This window comes from Pleurodeles waltl, chromosome 9 (genome assembly GCF_031143425.1).
Source record: "Pleurodeles waltl isolate 20211129_DDA chromosome 9, aPleWal1.hap1.20221129, whole genome shotgun sequence".
Taxonomy (NCBI): Eukaryota; Metazoa; Chordata; class Amphibia; order Caudata; family Salamandridae; genus Pleurodeles; species Pleurodeles waltl.
Genome location: NC_090448.1, coordinates 677627184 through 677637417, shown reverse-complemented (window position 1 = coordinate 677637417; position 10234 = coordinate 677627184). Strand labels below are relative to the sequence as shown.

At 47.6% G+C, this 10234-nt stretch overlaps 1 long non-coding RNA gene across 1 annotated transcript in view; it reads right to left on the bottom strand.

Annotated features, from left to right (window-relative positions):
* Positions 1-4932: 4932 nt before the first annotated feature.
* Positions 4933-10234, bottom strand: part of LOC138259849 (uncharacterized) — an 80031-nt gene continuing 74729 nt past the window's right edge. The window contains exon 3 of the long non-coding RNA XR_011198766.1: positions 4933-5745. This is a non-coding gene — a long non-coding RNA (uncharacterized lncRNA). The remainder of the gene's footprint in view (positions 5746-10234) is intronic.

Here is a 10234-nt window from a genome sequence, read left to right as displayed (position 1 = left end):
TGCTGCTGTTTTTTTGACTCTGACAGTGCAGAGAGGCCTGCTAACCATACCTCGGTGCAGTGTTCTGACCCCATGCAAAGTATATGTCGAACTGGATACACCCCATTGGCAAGGCATGATTTATAAGTCCCTAGTATTTGATACCGAGGGCATGTAAGGCAGAGTGCCCTACATGCCATTTTTCACTGGGACTACCAAAACTGGGTCATTTGAGGTACAAAACTAATTGTGACATTAAATGCAATCTGACTCATGGGACGAAATGAATGTCACTATAAATGATTGGCCACTTTTAGAAAAGTGATCACTCGCGCTCTTCTCGTCCACAGGCTTCACAAAGGCACACACACACAGACAGGTTTTTGACCGCCTGGAGAGACTTGTGAATGACTCTTAGGTTCAGGGACAAGGGCAGTGCCGCAGCAGCAAAGTGTCACCTCTTCTGCCAGGATGACCTCTTTGGGAATTAGCCTGGATGTGTGTTTCAAAGGGAAAGACGCCTTTGATGGGATGCCTGGCCCAACACCCCTGAGCAAGATGCCTTTTGTCCCTGTAGACAAAATGGAAATATGGTCAGGGAGGGGAAACTCCCACCCACACCAGTTTCACCATGGGCATGTAAACACCCGGTAGCTACACCTCTAAGGTGGGCTACCTTGCTCCTCACTCCAGAGGAAAGGTCGAACTATCTAGAAGAGGGCAAGAATGTGGCATTCTGAGATAGCCAGATGCCACACATCACAGGACCTTTGTCACTTGGTAGGTGGGGTCCCAGTAGCCCATTGGCTAGCGACCATGTTGTCCCCTCAAGGCACTTTCTTAGTGTAAATATGGCACTCCTGGCAAGTTGACCCTCAGTACTCGCTGGACCTGGAAAGAGGTCTAAAAGAAGACCACTCTGCACTGGTTGGAAGCGCACAGAGAGGCTGTGATGCCTGAGTGACTGCACCTGCTGCACTTTGGGCTGGTGGAATTTGGACCCTGGTCTGCGTGCCTTGCTTGGGTAAATGCTGATCCCTGGCCCCAGTCCAAAGCAGAGACTCCAAGGGTCAGTTGGTTGGCCCCCCAGAACAGCACTGGGGACATTAAAGCTGAAGGAGCGCAAGTTTCCTCTCTGGTAGTCACCGCAGAAGTCTTGCCGCTACCTGACGCCAGGCAAACCCAAGGAGAATTCAGAGGTAGCCAAAAGGTGCACCTGTGTCAGCTGGACCGGTGAGTGTTGATTCTGAGTGGGTGCATCACCCGAGAGGGACACCAGTCTCCATCAAATATTTGCACAGTGACCGCTGTGTTGCAAAAGCGCAAGGCCAGAATTGACAGCCCTTGAAACCCTGCAAAGAGGACTTTGTGGGACCCCCAAATCTGTGGCCTGAGTAGTCCCCACTCACCTGTGGACCAAGGACTCAACCTGACTTCACCCCTGTGAACAACACAGCATCCGGATTATCCTTGGGCATCTTTGAGCCTGCATCCCTCAGCTTAAGGACCACTTCATTATCGCCTATAGTGGTCACCCTGTAAAATTTGTATCTTGTTCTAAAAACACTCTGGTGGCCAGGTAACTGTCCAAAGTATCATCTTTGGCCCCCGGACCACTGTCCTGCCGGACTTGGTCACCCAACTCGAGCCGGAGTTGCCGAACTAACTTTTCAAAAGTTTCTAAAGTTTTTGTTGACCATTGCTTGTTTTTTGGTTGATGCTAAATGTATTTATTCCTTCAGAAATCTATATATATCCGGAACCCTCCCGTGGACTTAGATTAACAAGGTCTCGAAAAATTCACAAAAATCAAATCTAGTTTTCTAATCTCGTGTCTTGTTTCTTTTGTGTCATGTGACTTTCTTATTCTGTTGTTTGGTGTTGGTAAATGCTTTAGACATTGTTCCTTTGTTAAGCCTTACTGCTCACAGCCACAGTTACACAGGATTGAGCTTAAGGTTGAGTAAACATACCTGACTGGACCCAAGATGGTATTTGTGAGTTTACTGCATGGTAGGGCTATCCAGCCATACTGTATAGTACACCGCAAATCCTCAAAAGGAAGGAGGATGTGAGCAGGCTGCTCTGCTATCCCATTTTGTGCCTAGAAGTCAAAGTGCAGCAGAATGGTGTACAGACGTACTTTGTATAAAGAAGTATGGAGAGAGAGAGAGAGAGAGAGAGAGAGAGAGAGAGAGAGAGAGAGAGAGAGAGAGAGAGAGAGAACAAGTGTGTGTTTGCGTGTGTGTGTGGGGGGGCACTGGCATTCTTTTTTGGAGAGGAGAATTAAATTGTATTCATTGGACTTTGACCCAGAACAAGAGGAAAGCAGCAAAAGTAGGGGGGGCAGGTGGATGAGGTAGGAAAAGATAGAAAAAACAGTGACAAAGGGAGAATGGTGGATACAAAAATTGTCTTTTCAGCTAATGCATTGTCCACTAGCATTGTCAGGTTGGACTGACCAGCTTCCACAGTGCCTTTGGTATTGAGGTGATTATGGGGTCCTCATGCGGTGCCAGCTCCTTGAAATGCCGCCACTGCAAACGAAACAGAGCGTCAGCCACCATATTATTGCATTCCGGGATGTGCCTAGCTCTCACTGCTAAGTTGTTACTGAGTTGGCATAGCACCAAATGTTGTAGTAGGCGCACCACTGCCGGGCATCTTGTGGTTCCCATAATTCAAGGCTTGTCCCACCCCGTGATTTTCCGATGACAAAGTAACCTGTTTGTTCGTGAACTCCCATATGGAAAAAGCCCCCACAATGGGAAAGAGTTCCATGAGTGCTACGTCCTTCGTTATTTCGCTCTGTACCCATTTCTTCAGTCAATGAGCTGCTACCCAGGCTGTGGCCAGGATTACTCCAAATCCTTCCTCCCATCTGCATCGGTGAACAGCTCCTGCTGCTCCGCTGTTACCTAAGGGTCCTGCCATATAACTGTGCCATTAAAGTTGGTTAGAAAGGTGAGCCACTGTTAAAGATCCTCCTTGACCCCCTGGGTGATTCTCACCCTGTGGTGTTGTTTAGCCAGACTCCTGCACAACCATGCTAACCTCCTTGCAAATGGTCTCCCAGCAGGTATCATCCTGCCTATGAAGTTGAGCCGACCAATGAGTTGTTGTAGTTCACACAGTGTTGCTTTCTTCTTTGAATTAACTCTCCTATATGCTGCTTCAGCTCAGAGACCTTACTCTGTGGTAACCTGCTTAACCCGCCTATGGTGTTGAGTTCTATCTATAAGAATGAGAGGCATGTCGTTGGGCCCTCAGTTTTCTCTCCCGCTTGTTGAACTCCGAGGTGCTCAGCCAGATCCAGAAAGCCTCACAATAGGTAAGCACAATCGGTGGTGCCTTGAGACCCAATGAACAAAAAATCATTGAGGTAGTGAGTCACCTAGCCTTTGTTATACTGCTTTCCCACTGCCCACTTCAGCAAGGTGCTAAACGTCTCAAAATATGCGCAGGAGCTGGCACAACCCATTGGCATACATCTATCAAAGTAAAATGAGCCGTCAAACTGGAAGCCTAGCAAGTGATAACTATCCGGATGCACTGCCAGTAAGAGGAAGGCTGATTCTATGTTTGTTTTTGGTCAACAGGACCCCTTTTCCCACTGCCCTGATGCAATCCAACGCATTGTCAATGCATGCATAAGACCCCGAGCAGCTGTCCTGTTCTAGATCATCATTCACTGACTCACGTGGTGGGAGCGGTGGATCAGTCTGAATTTCTCTTCTTCCGTCTTGGGAACAACCCCCAGTGAGGATACTACAAATGTACTCATAGGTGGTTGGGAATAGGGCCCCCCGACTCTGCCCAATGCAAGTTCATTCATTATCTTTTGTCAGGCAATTGCTAGGTTTTCCTTTACTGACTTTAGGTTACTGCACAAATGAAGCTCCCATAGGCCTTTGTATGGGAGTGTGAACCCATACTGGAAACCTTCCACTAGTATCTGCCTGTCCTTTACCTTAGGGTACTTGCATAATAAGCTCATCATTCGATCTAATCTAATGGGTGTGGGTAGTGGTATGGTGCCAACCTTGGTCTCGCTCTGAAGCCTCTGAGTTTTACTTCCAATTGCTGGTATCCTTTCCCTCGCTGGCCCATTTTGGTTTTCTACAATTGTGCGCCCCTGATCGTAGAGGGCACTGCCGTTCTGGCTACACGCCCGCTCTGTCCAGGGTGTTGTGAGAGGTACCAGGGCCCTCCTTGGTAGCTGTGACTCAAGCCCCTTCTGCTCCTTCCGCTGTGCTCCTTCCTACAGGCTGATCCATTTGCGCCTGCCTCTGCTGAGCCAATAGCTCCCTTGCCTCCTCCAGCAGCTTCTCCAAATCTGCGTCCAACTAAGGCCCTGCGTCGTACATGATCTCTGATTTCTGTTTTGGGGGTGGTGTGGGATCTGTGTCATCCCTAAAGCGAGCAGGGTGCTACTTTTCAGCGCCTCTGCCCCTCCCATTCCTTTCTTGATCCATTCTTTGTGAGGTCTTTGGAGCAGTTGCCCTTGTAGACAACTCTTAGTTTGGGGGTGAAGTGGGCAGAGGTCAAATAGTCTGCATTTAACTGTGCAGTATTGCACAGTACTAGACGTTCAGAGTCTGTAAAGATGGCTCTTTGTTTCCACAGATTCAGTGCCTCATCTGTCCTTGTCAACTATATTTAACGCTGTATAGCGGAAAGCTTAAATGCACACGGTCCATTTCACTTGTGTGAGGATGGCGGGCCGCAGAAATTACTATCGGGCGAAACAACGTACAAACCACCAACACTCAGACTTGGGGTTAAAAGGCTGCTTTAATAGAACAGGTCTGGGCAATAAAACCCTTGGCATTTAGCCTTACAAAACTATAAACAACTCACTAATACATGAACACATCCTAAACATCCACCCACACCCTCTACAAAACTTACCCCTCATCAATGCCCCCTTTCCATCCCCACCTTGCCCCGACCCAACCAGTACCCATCTGTCCTGCTGTCCACCTTCTGTATTATCCCCTTGCCTTTTCCTCCCTTTTGCTCCTTGTCAAAAACTCCCCGCCATCTCAACTTGGTGCATCCTTACCCTTCCCCCTCAAAGCGTATCTGTAAAGACCCCGCCACACAGGAAAACCCGACAGGCGTTTTCCTGCCCCACCAATGAGACATAATCGTAGTGATGATCCCATAACTTCTCCCCCAACAATTCTGATATCTTAATTCTAAGCTCCAGCAAGTAATACTCATTGCCCACGAATGATAAATGTACACCATCCTGTCTAAACAGATGTGGATCACCATGAACAATGTCGCTATGCTGTAAAACCGGAAAAAAATCAGCCAAACAAAAACCCTGCATCTCCCTATTCACTTTCCTCCTCTGTTTCACAATCCCTCTAAATGAATTTGCTCCCCTCCAAACCCTTCTAGGAACCAGTTCTGTCCAAACTATATGCATCGCCGCCCACTTCTATTTGATCCTCAACAGATCCATCTTCATGGCCTTCAACAGCCCTATACCTGATAAAGCTACCAAATCATTCTCTCCCAAATGCAGCAATAATAAATCAGGACACACCCCTTGAGTCAATCGTTTTGAAAGTACATACAACAATTCACCCCATCTCATACCGCTTTTACCGATCCAAGATACCCTAATTCTGGCCCCATCCAAACCCAACTGTCTTCCAAAGTGTCTTGATGATGCCTGCTTCTCCGCCCACCACGCGAACGATTGCGCCACTATCCAGACTGAACAAACTGCTCTGTGAGGGCCAGCTACACAACCTGCAAGCAGAAAAAACAGAAAAAACATTACCTACAAAATAAAACGAATTCACTACATCAGTAGTCCTCAAAAAGACTCATTCTAACATAGTACCTAAAACACTGAGACTTCCAATGCCCCAAATCCATTATTGCCCTGTCCGAGAACCCACACTGCCGAGCCTCTGTAGCAGCTCCGATTCTGAAAGAATGAGTCCCATAAAAACTTGGCTCCAAACCCAACCTCCTGAGACACATCTTCAAAACTGACAGCAACTGATGAGACTTCAATGAAGAACCATCCTCGTGGACAAATACCAACCGAGAACTTGCCGGCAACTTACCCGCAAAGGACCACCAACAATACACTGGCCCCTCAGGAGACTGCACCCCTCGCAATGCTACCTCCCTACCCCTGCCCAACTGATCCATTTTTTAAGCCCTTAACCACAAATAAACCCTACCTTGCCTTTCTTTGACCTCAGAGCACAAGATACCCTCCTTACCTCTTAAGCCCAGAAGCTCCAAAACTCTAAATACTCAGTGAAAAAGCCATGACATGCATAATGCCATTAACCTACCCTCCCACTGGGAAAAACAAACGTCCTTCAAAACCAACACAATTTCTTTTAACAACTGCGACGTTATCGAGCGTTGGAGATCTCGCAGCGCACCCCCCTCCCTAGCCCAACCCGCAATGATCCTCCTACAAATTTCACCTTCCATCGGGTCATAACCCCAAAAATACTTACCGTAAAACGAAATACCAGACAACGTACCGGATATACTTACAGCAGATAAACCCAACTCGATCTGCTGCATAATGAAACGAACAGCATCCTCCCTTCTTTCTTTCATAACCAAAACCCCACCAGCTCTTCTAACCGCCCCTGATTTTATTAATTCAGACCAAGCCTTATCATAACTTTTCTTCGTAGAAGGGGCTATAGACTGCTGAATCAGCTCCAGCATTCCCACATTCCCAACTCCCATAACGCCCCTGGAAGTGATGTCTTCAGCGCATCCGCTCCTGGTGCAAGACCACAGAATCTCTGCCACTGCAAACAAGATAGCGCATCAGCAACATCGTTATTGACACCTGGAACCTATTTGACTTTGAACATTATATTAAACTGCAAACATATCAGTAGAAATAAACGCAGAAGATGTAAAACTTTTTCGTCCTTAGCCTTCTGACCATTAACCAAGTTCACTACTGTCTGGTTGTCCATATTGAAAATCATGTTCCTATTAGCTAAGGCATGACCCCCAAATAGACAATGCCACCACCAATAGAAAAAACTCCAAGAATGCAATACTATGGTGAGCCTCCTTCCATGCTGTCGGCCAAGCCTCCGCAGCCCAATGCCGATCCCAAAAAACTCCAAAACCATGAGCGCCTGCTGCATCCGAAAAAATTTGGACTTGTCAAAACCAATCCGCATCATCCACCAGCATCGTGACTCCGTTAAACTCCCGTAAAAAGACAATCCACATCTTCAAGTCCTCCCGAACGCTTGCTCGCAATCGAACATGATGGTGAGGCAAGAACGCTCCCTTAATAGAAAAACCTAACCTCCTACAAAACGCCTTTCCAACTCTCACAACTTTGCAAGCAAAATTTAAATGCCCAAACAAGCATTAAACCTGCCTCAACTCCAACTTAGGTTTTTGTACCACCTCTTCCAGCAATCCAATCAATAACTGCACTTTGTCCGAAGGCAAGCGTTCTTCCATTTTGTGCGAATCCAATTCAATTTCTAAAAAATTCAAACAACTGGCTGGACCTCAGTCTTCTTAGGCGCTAAAGGAACTCCCAACTCCAACATGACTCTCTGAAAACCAGACAGCGCCTCCTCACAATCACTTGATTCAGAAGCACCCACAAAAAAGAAATCATCCAAACAGTGAGTCACCAGTTTATATCCTGTCCTGATCTGAAAATACCATTGAAGAAATGAACTGAACATTTCAAACAACGAACATGAAACAGAACATCCCATGGGCAACATCCTATCAACATAAACGGCACCTTCAAACTGAATGCCAAGCAAAGAAAAGTCATCAGGATGCACCAGAAGGAGCCTAAAAGCGGATTGAATGTCCGACTTTGCCATCATTGCCCCACTGCCACACCGTCTCACCAATGCAATTGCTTCATCTACCGACGGATAATATACAGCAGAGTCTTCTGTGGCAATAAAGTCATTAACGGATGCACCGACCGGCCGGGACAAGTGGTGGATCAAGCGAAATTCGCCTTGTTGTTTCTTAGGCACAACCCCTAGTGGGGAAATGATCAAATTCTCCAAAGGCCAACTATGAAATGGACCAACAATTCTGCCCAGCATAAGCTCTTTTCTCAGCTTTTCCCTCACAACCTCTGGATGGTCTAATGCTGATTTCAGATTCCTCGCCCACCTCCTGATTTTCGGCCCCTGATAACACAGCCTAAAACCAAATGAAAATCCCCACCACAGAGCCTTCACTTCAGACTCCTTCGGATAACTTTGCAACCACCAACTTAACACATCAAGGTTAATAGGTGTAGGGCCCCTTACCTGCCACGTGTTGCATGTGACCCCTCCCCCTGTCCCCTCCTCTTCCCTGCGATCCCTGCCAACCCCAGTGCAGGCCCCTCAAGCACTGGAAAACGGTATGTCTACCTCCACAACTTGAGCAGTCATGCCTAAATTTACACTGCTGCCTTGTGCACCCTCTGCTATTAAATGACCAGCAAGCCCCATTTTGTGGCAATTGACCCCTTGAGGTATTCCCCACCCCATTCTGGGTGGGACGGCTTTGAAACGGCTTGTACTGCAAAGGTAAACCGCTAGCTGTATGCATGACTGGCGCATTCCTCGCCGTCCTCAACCACTGCATCCATAATTCGTTGTCAATTTTGCCCCATTCCTTATCTGGATAGACCGCCATTCTAGCCCGAAATTCCTCATCGTAACAAAACCATCCAAAACCACCATAATCCATTTGAGCCCGTCGAACAATATCCATGTATTTAAATAAAGCCACACTCCTATCTGGAAAGAGTTCACAATATACGCTGGCAAAAATAAAAAAAGCCGAAGTCCAGTTCTCAATTGTAGTTGGTACTTTTGGCCTACGAGCCAACTCCCACTCTTCTTCCTTCAACCCTTCCTTGGCCTGAATCTCCCTGTGCAATAGTTTAAATACATCAATAAACTCACCCCTGCAGATCTTATCCTTCAAAGATTGAGTGAGATGCGCCCCCAAAGGCATAGACACTCCCTTGTAAGGAAGCTTTTTATTCTTCACACTTCCCCCGCACTTTCCACTTGACTATTGTTACCTTGATTCAGGGCCAAACGCTCCGGTTCTGCCTTACTTGAACTTGTCACCGAAACACTTACCTTCAAGTTTGCATCCTTTGGAACCACTTGATCCTTAGCAGAATTACCCGTCTGAACACCCATATCTTTGACCATTGTCCTCCCCACTGATGACCTTTTCTCCAAAATTACCCTTCTACCAATGCCCGAAATATCCATTCTCTCTTCACCTCTTGGTAAATTTCCGGGCGAGCAGTGTAACCGACTCTCTCCACTGTGACGATCGCTCCGGACCGTCGCCTTCCTCTGCTCCTGTAAAACACCAAAACTCCAAAACTTGTTATTCTCTTGCCCACCTAATCCCCCTTTGGCCCCAACCATTAAACCTTCAGACTCACTGACCTCATTGAAATCCAAAAGTTTGTCTCCAACACCGATGTCCTGGACCAAACCACCACCACTCCAGCTGGTAGTAGGCTCCTCATCAGCAACGCTCCATTTGCTTGGATGTGTTCATGAAGGTGCATCCCCCGACATCGGGTGAGCCGCTCTGGGTCTCACCCTCCCTTCTTTCCGGTGTCTTAGGGGTGTACCAACCCCCACCGCGTGTCCTTGGTTGAAGGCAGACCGCTCATGCTCTGCCCCTGCCATGTGCTCCTCGTGCCCGTCCAAGGCATGTGAATTGCCACACCCAGGTACACTAACTGAAGCACCAAGGCGCCAAAAATCCAACCTAACCTGAGCCCTGCCCGCATTGCCACTAACATCCGCTTCCCCAAATACTATACCTTTCATACCAATTTCACCTTTATCCATAAATTCAACCACCTGCCCTGTCTGAAATAATGTCCTATTTTCGACATCCCAATGTTGCACTTTGTGCAACATAGGACTGACCAACCTGGGCACAAATTGTACCTGTTCACCTTGACTACTCAAGGGGGAGGCCTCTACCATTCCCACCTCAAGCTCACTTCCAAAATCACCCCAGCAACCATCCTCATCCGAGTCTGATAAAATAAGGATCGGCTCCTGCCGATCCCCTATGTGCGCCGCCATCTTGGCGCCCACCTCTAAAACCTCCTCCCCTCGGTTGCCAACCCTTTCCGAGGGTATTGGGGCTTGTTTTTTTACTCACCTTTTTTAATGAAACCGGCGCATGCACACGCGCCTCAGCCCCCATGCGGCCAACAGCCGCCACC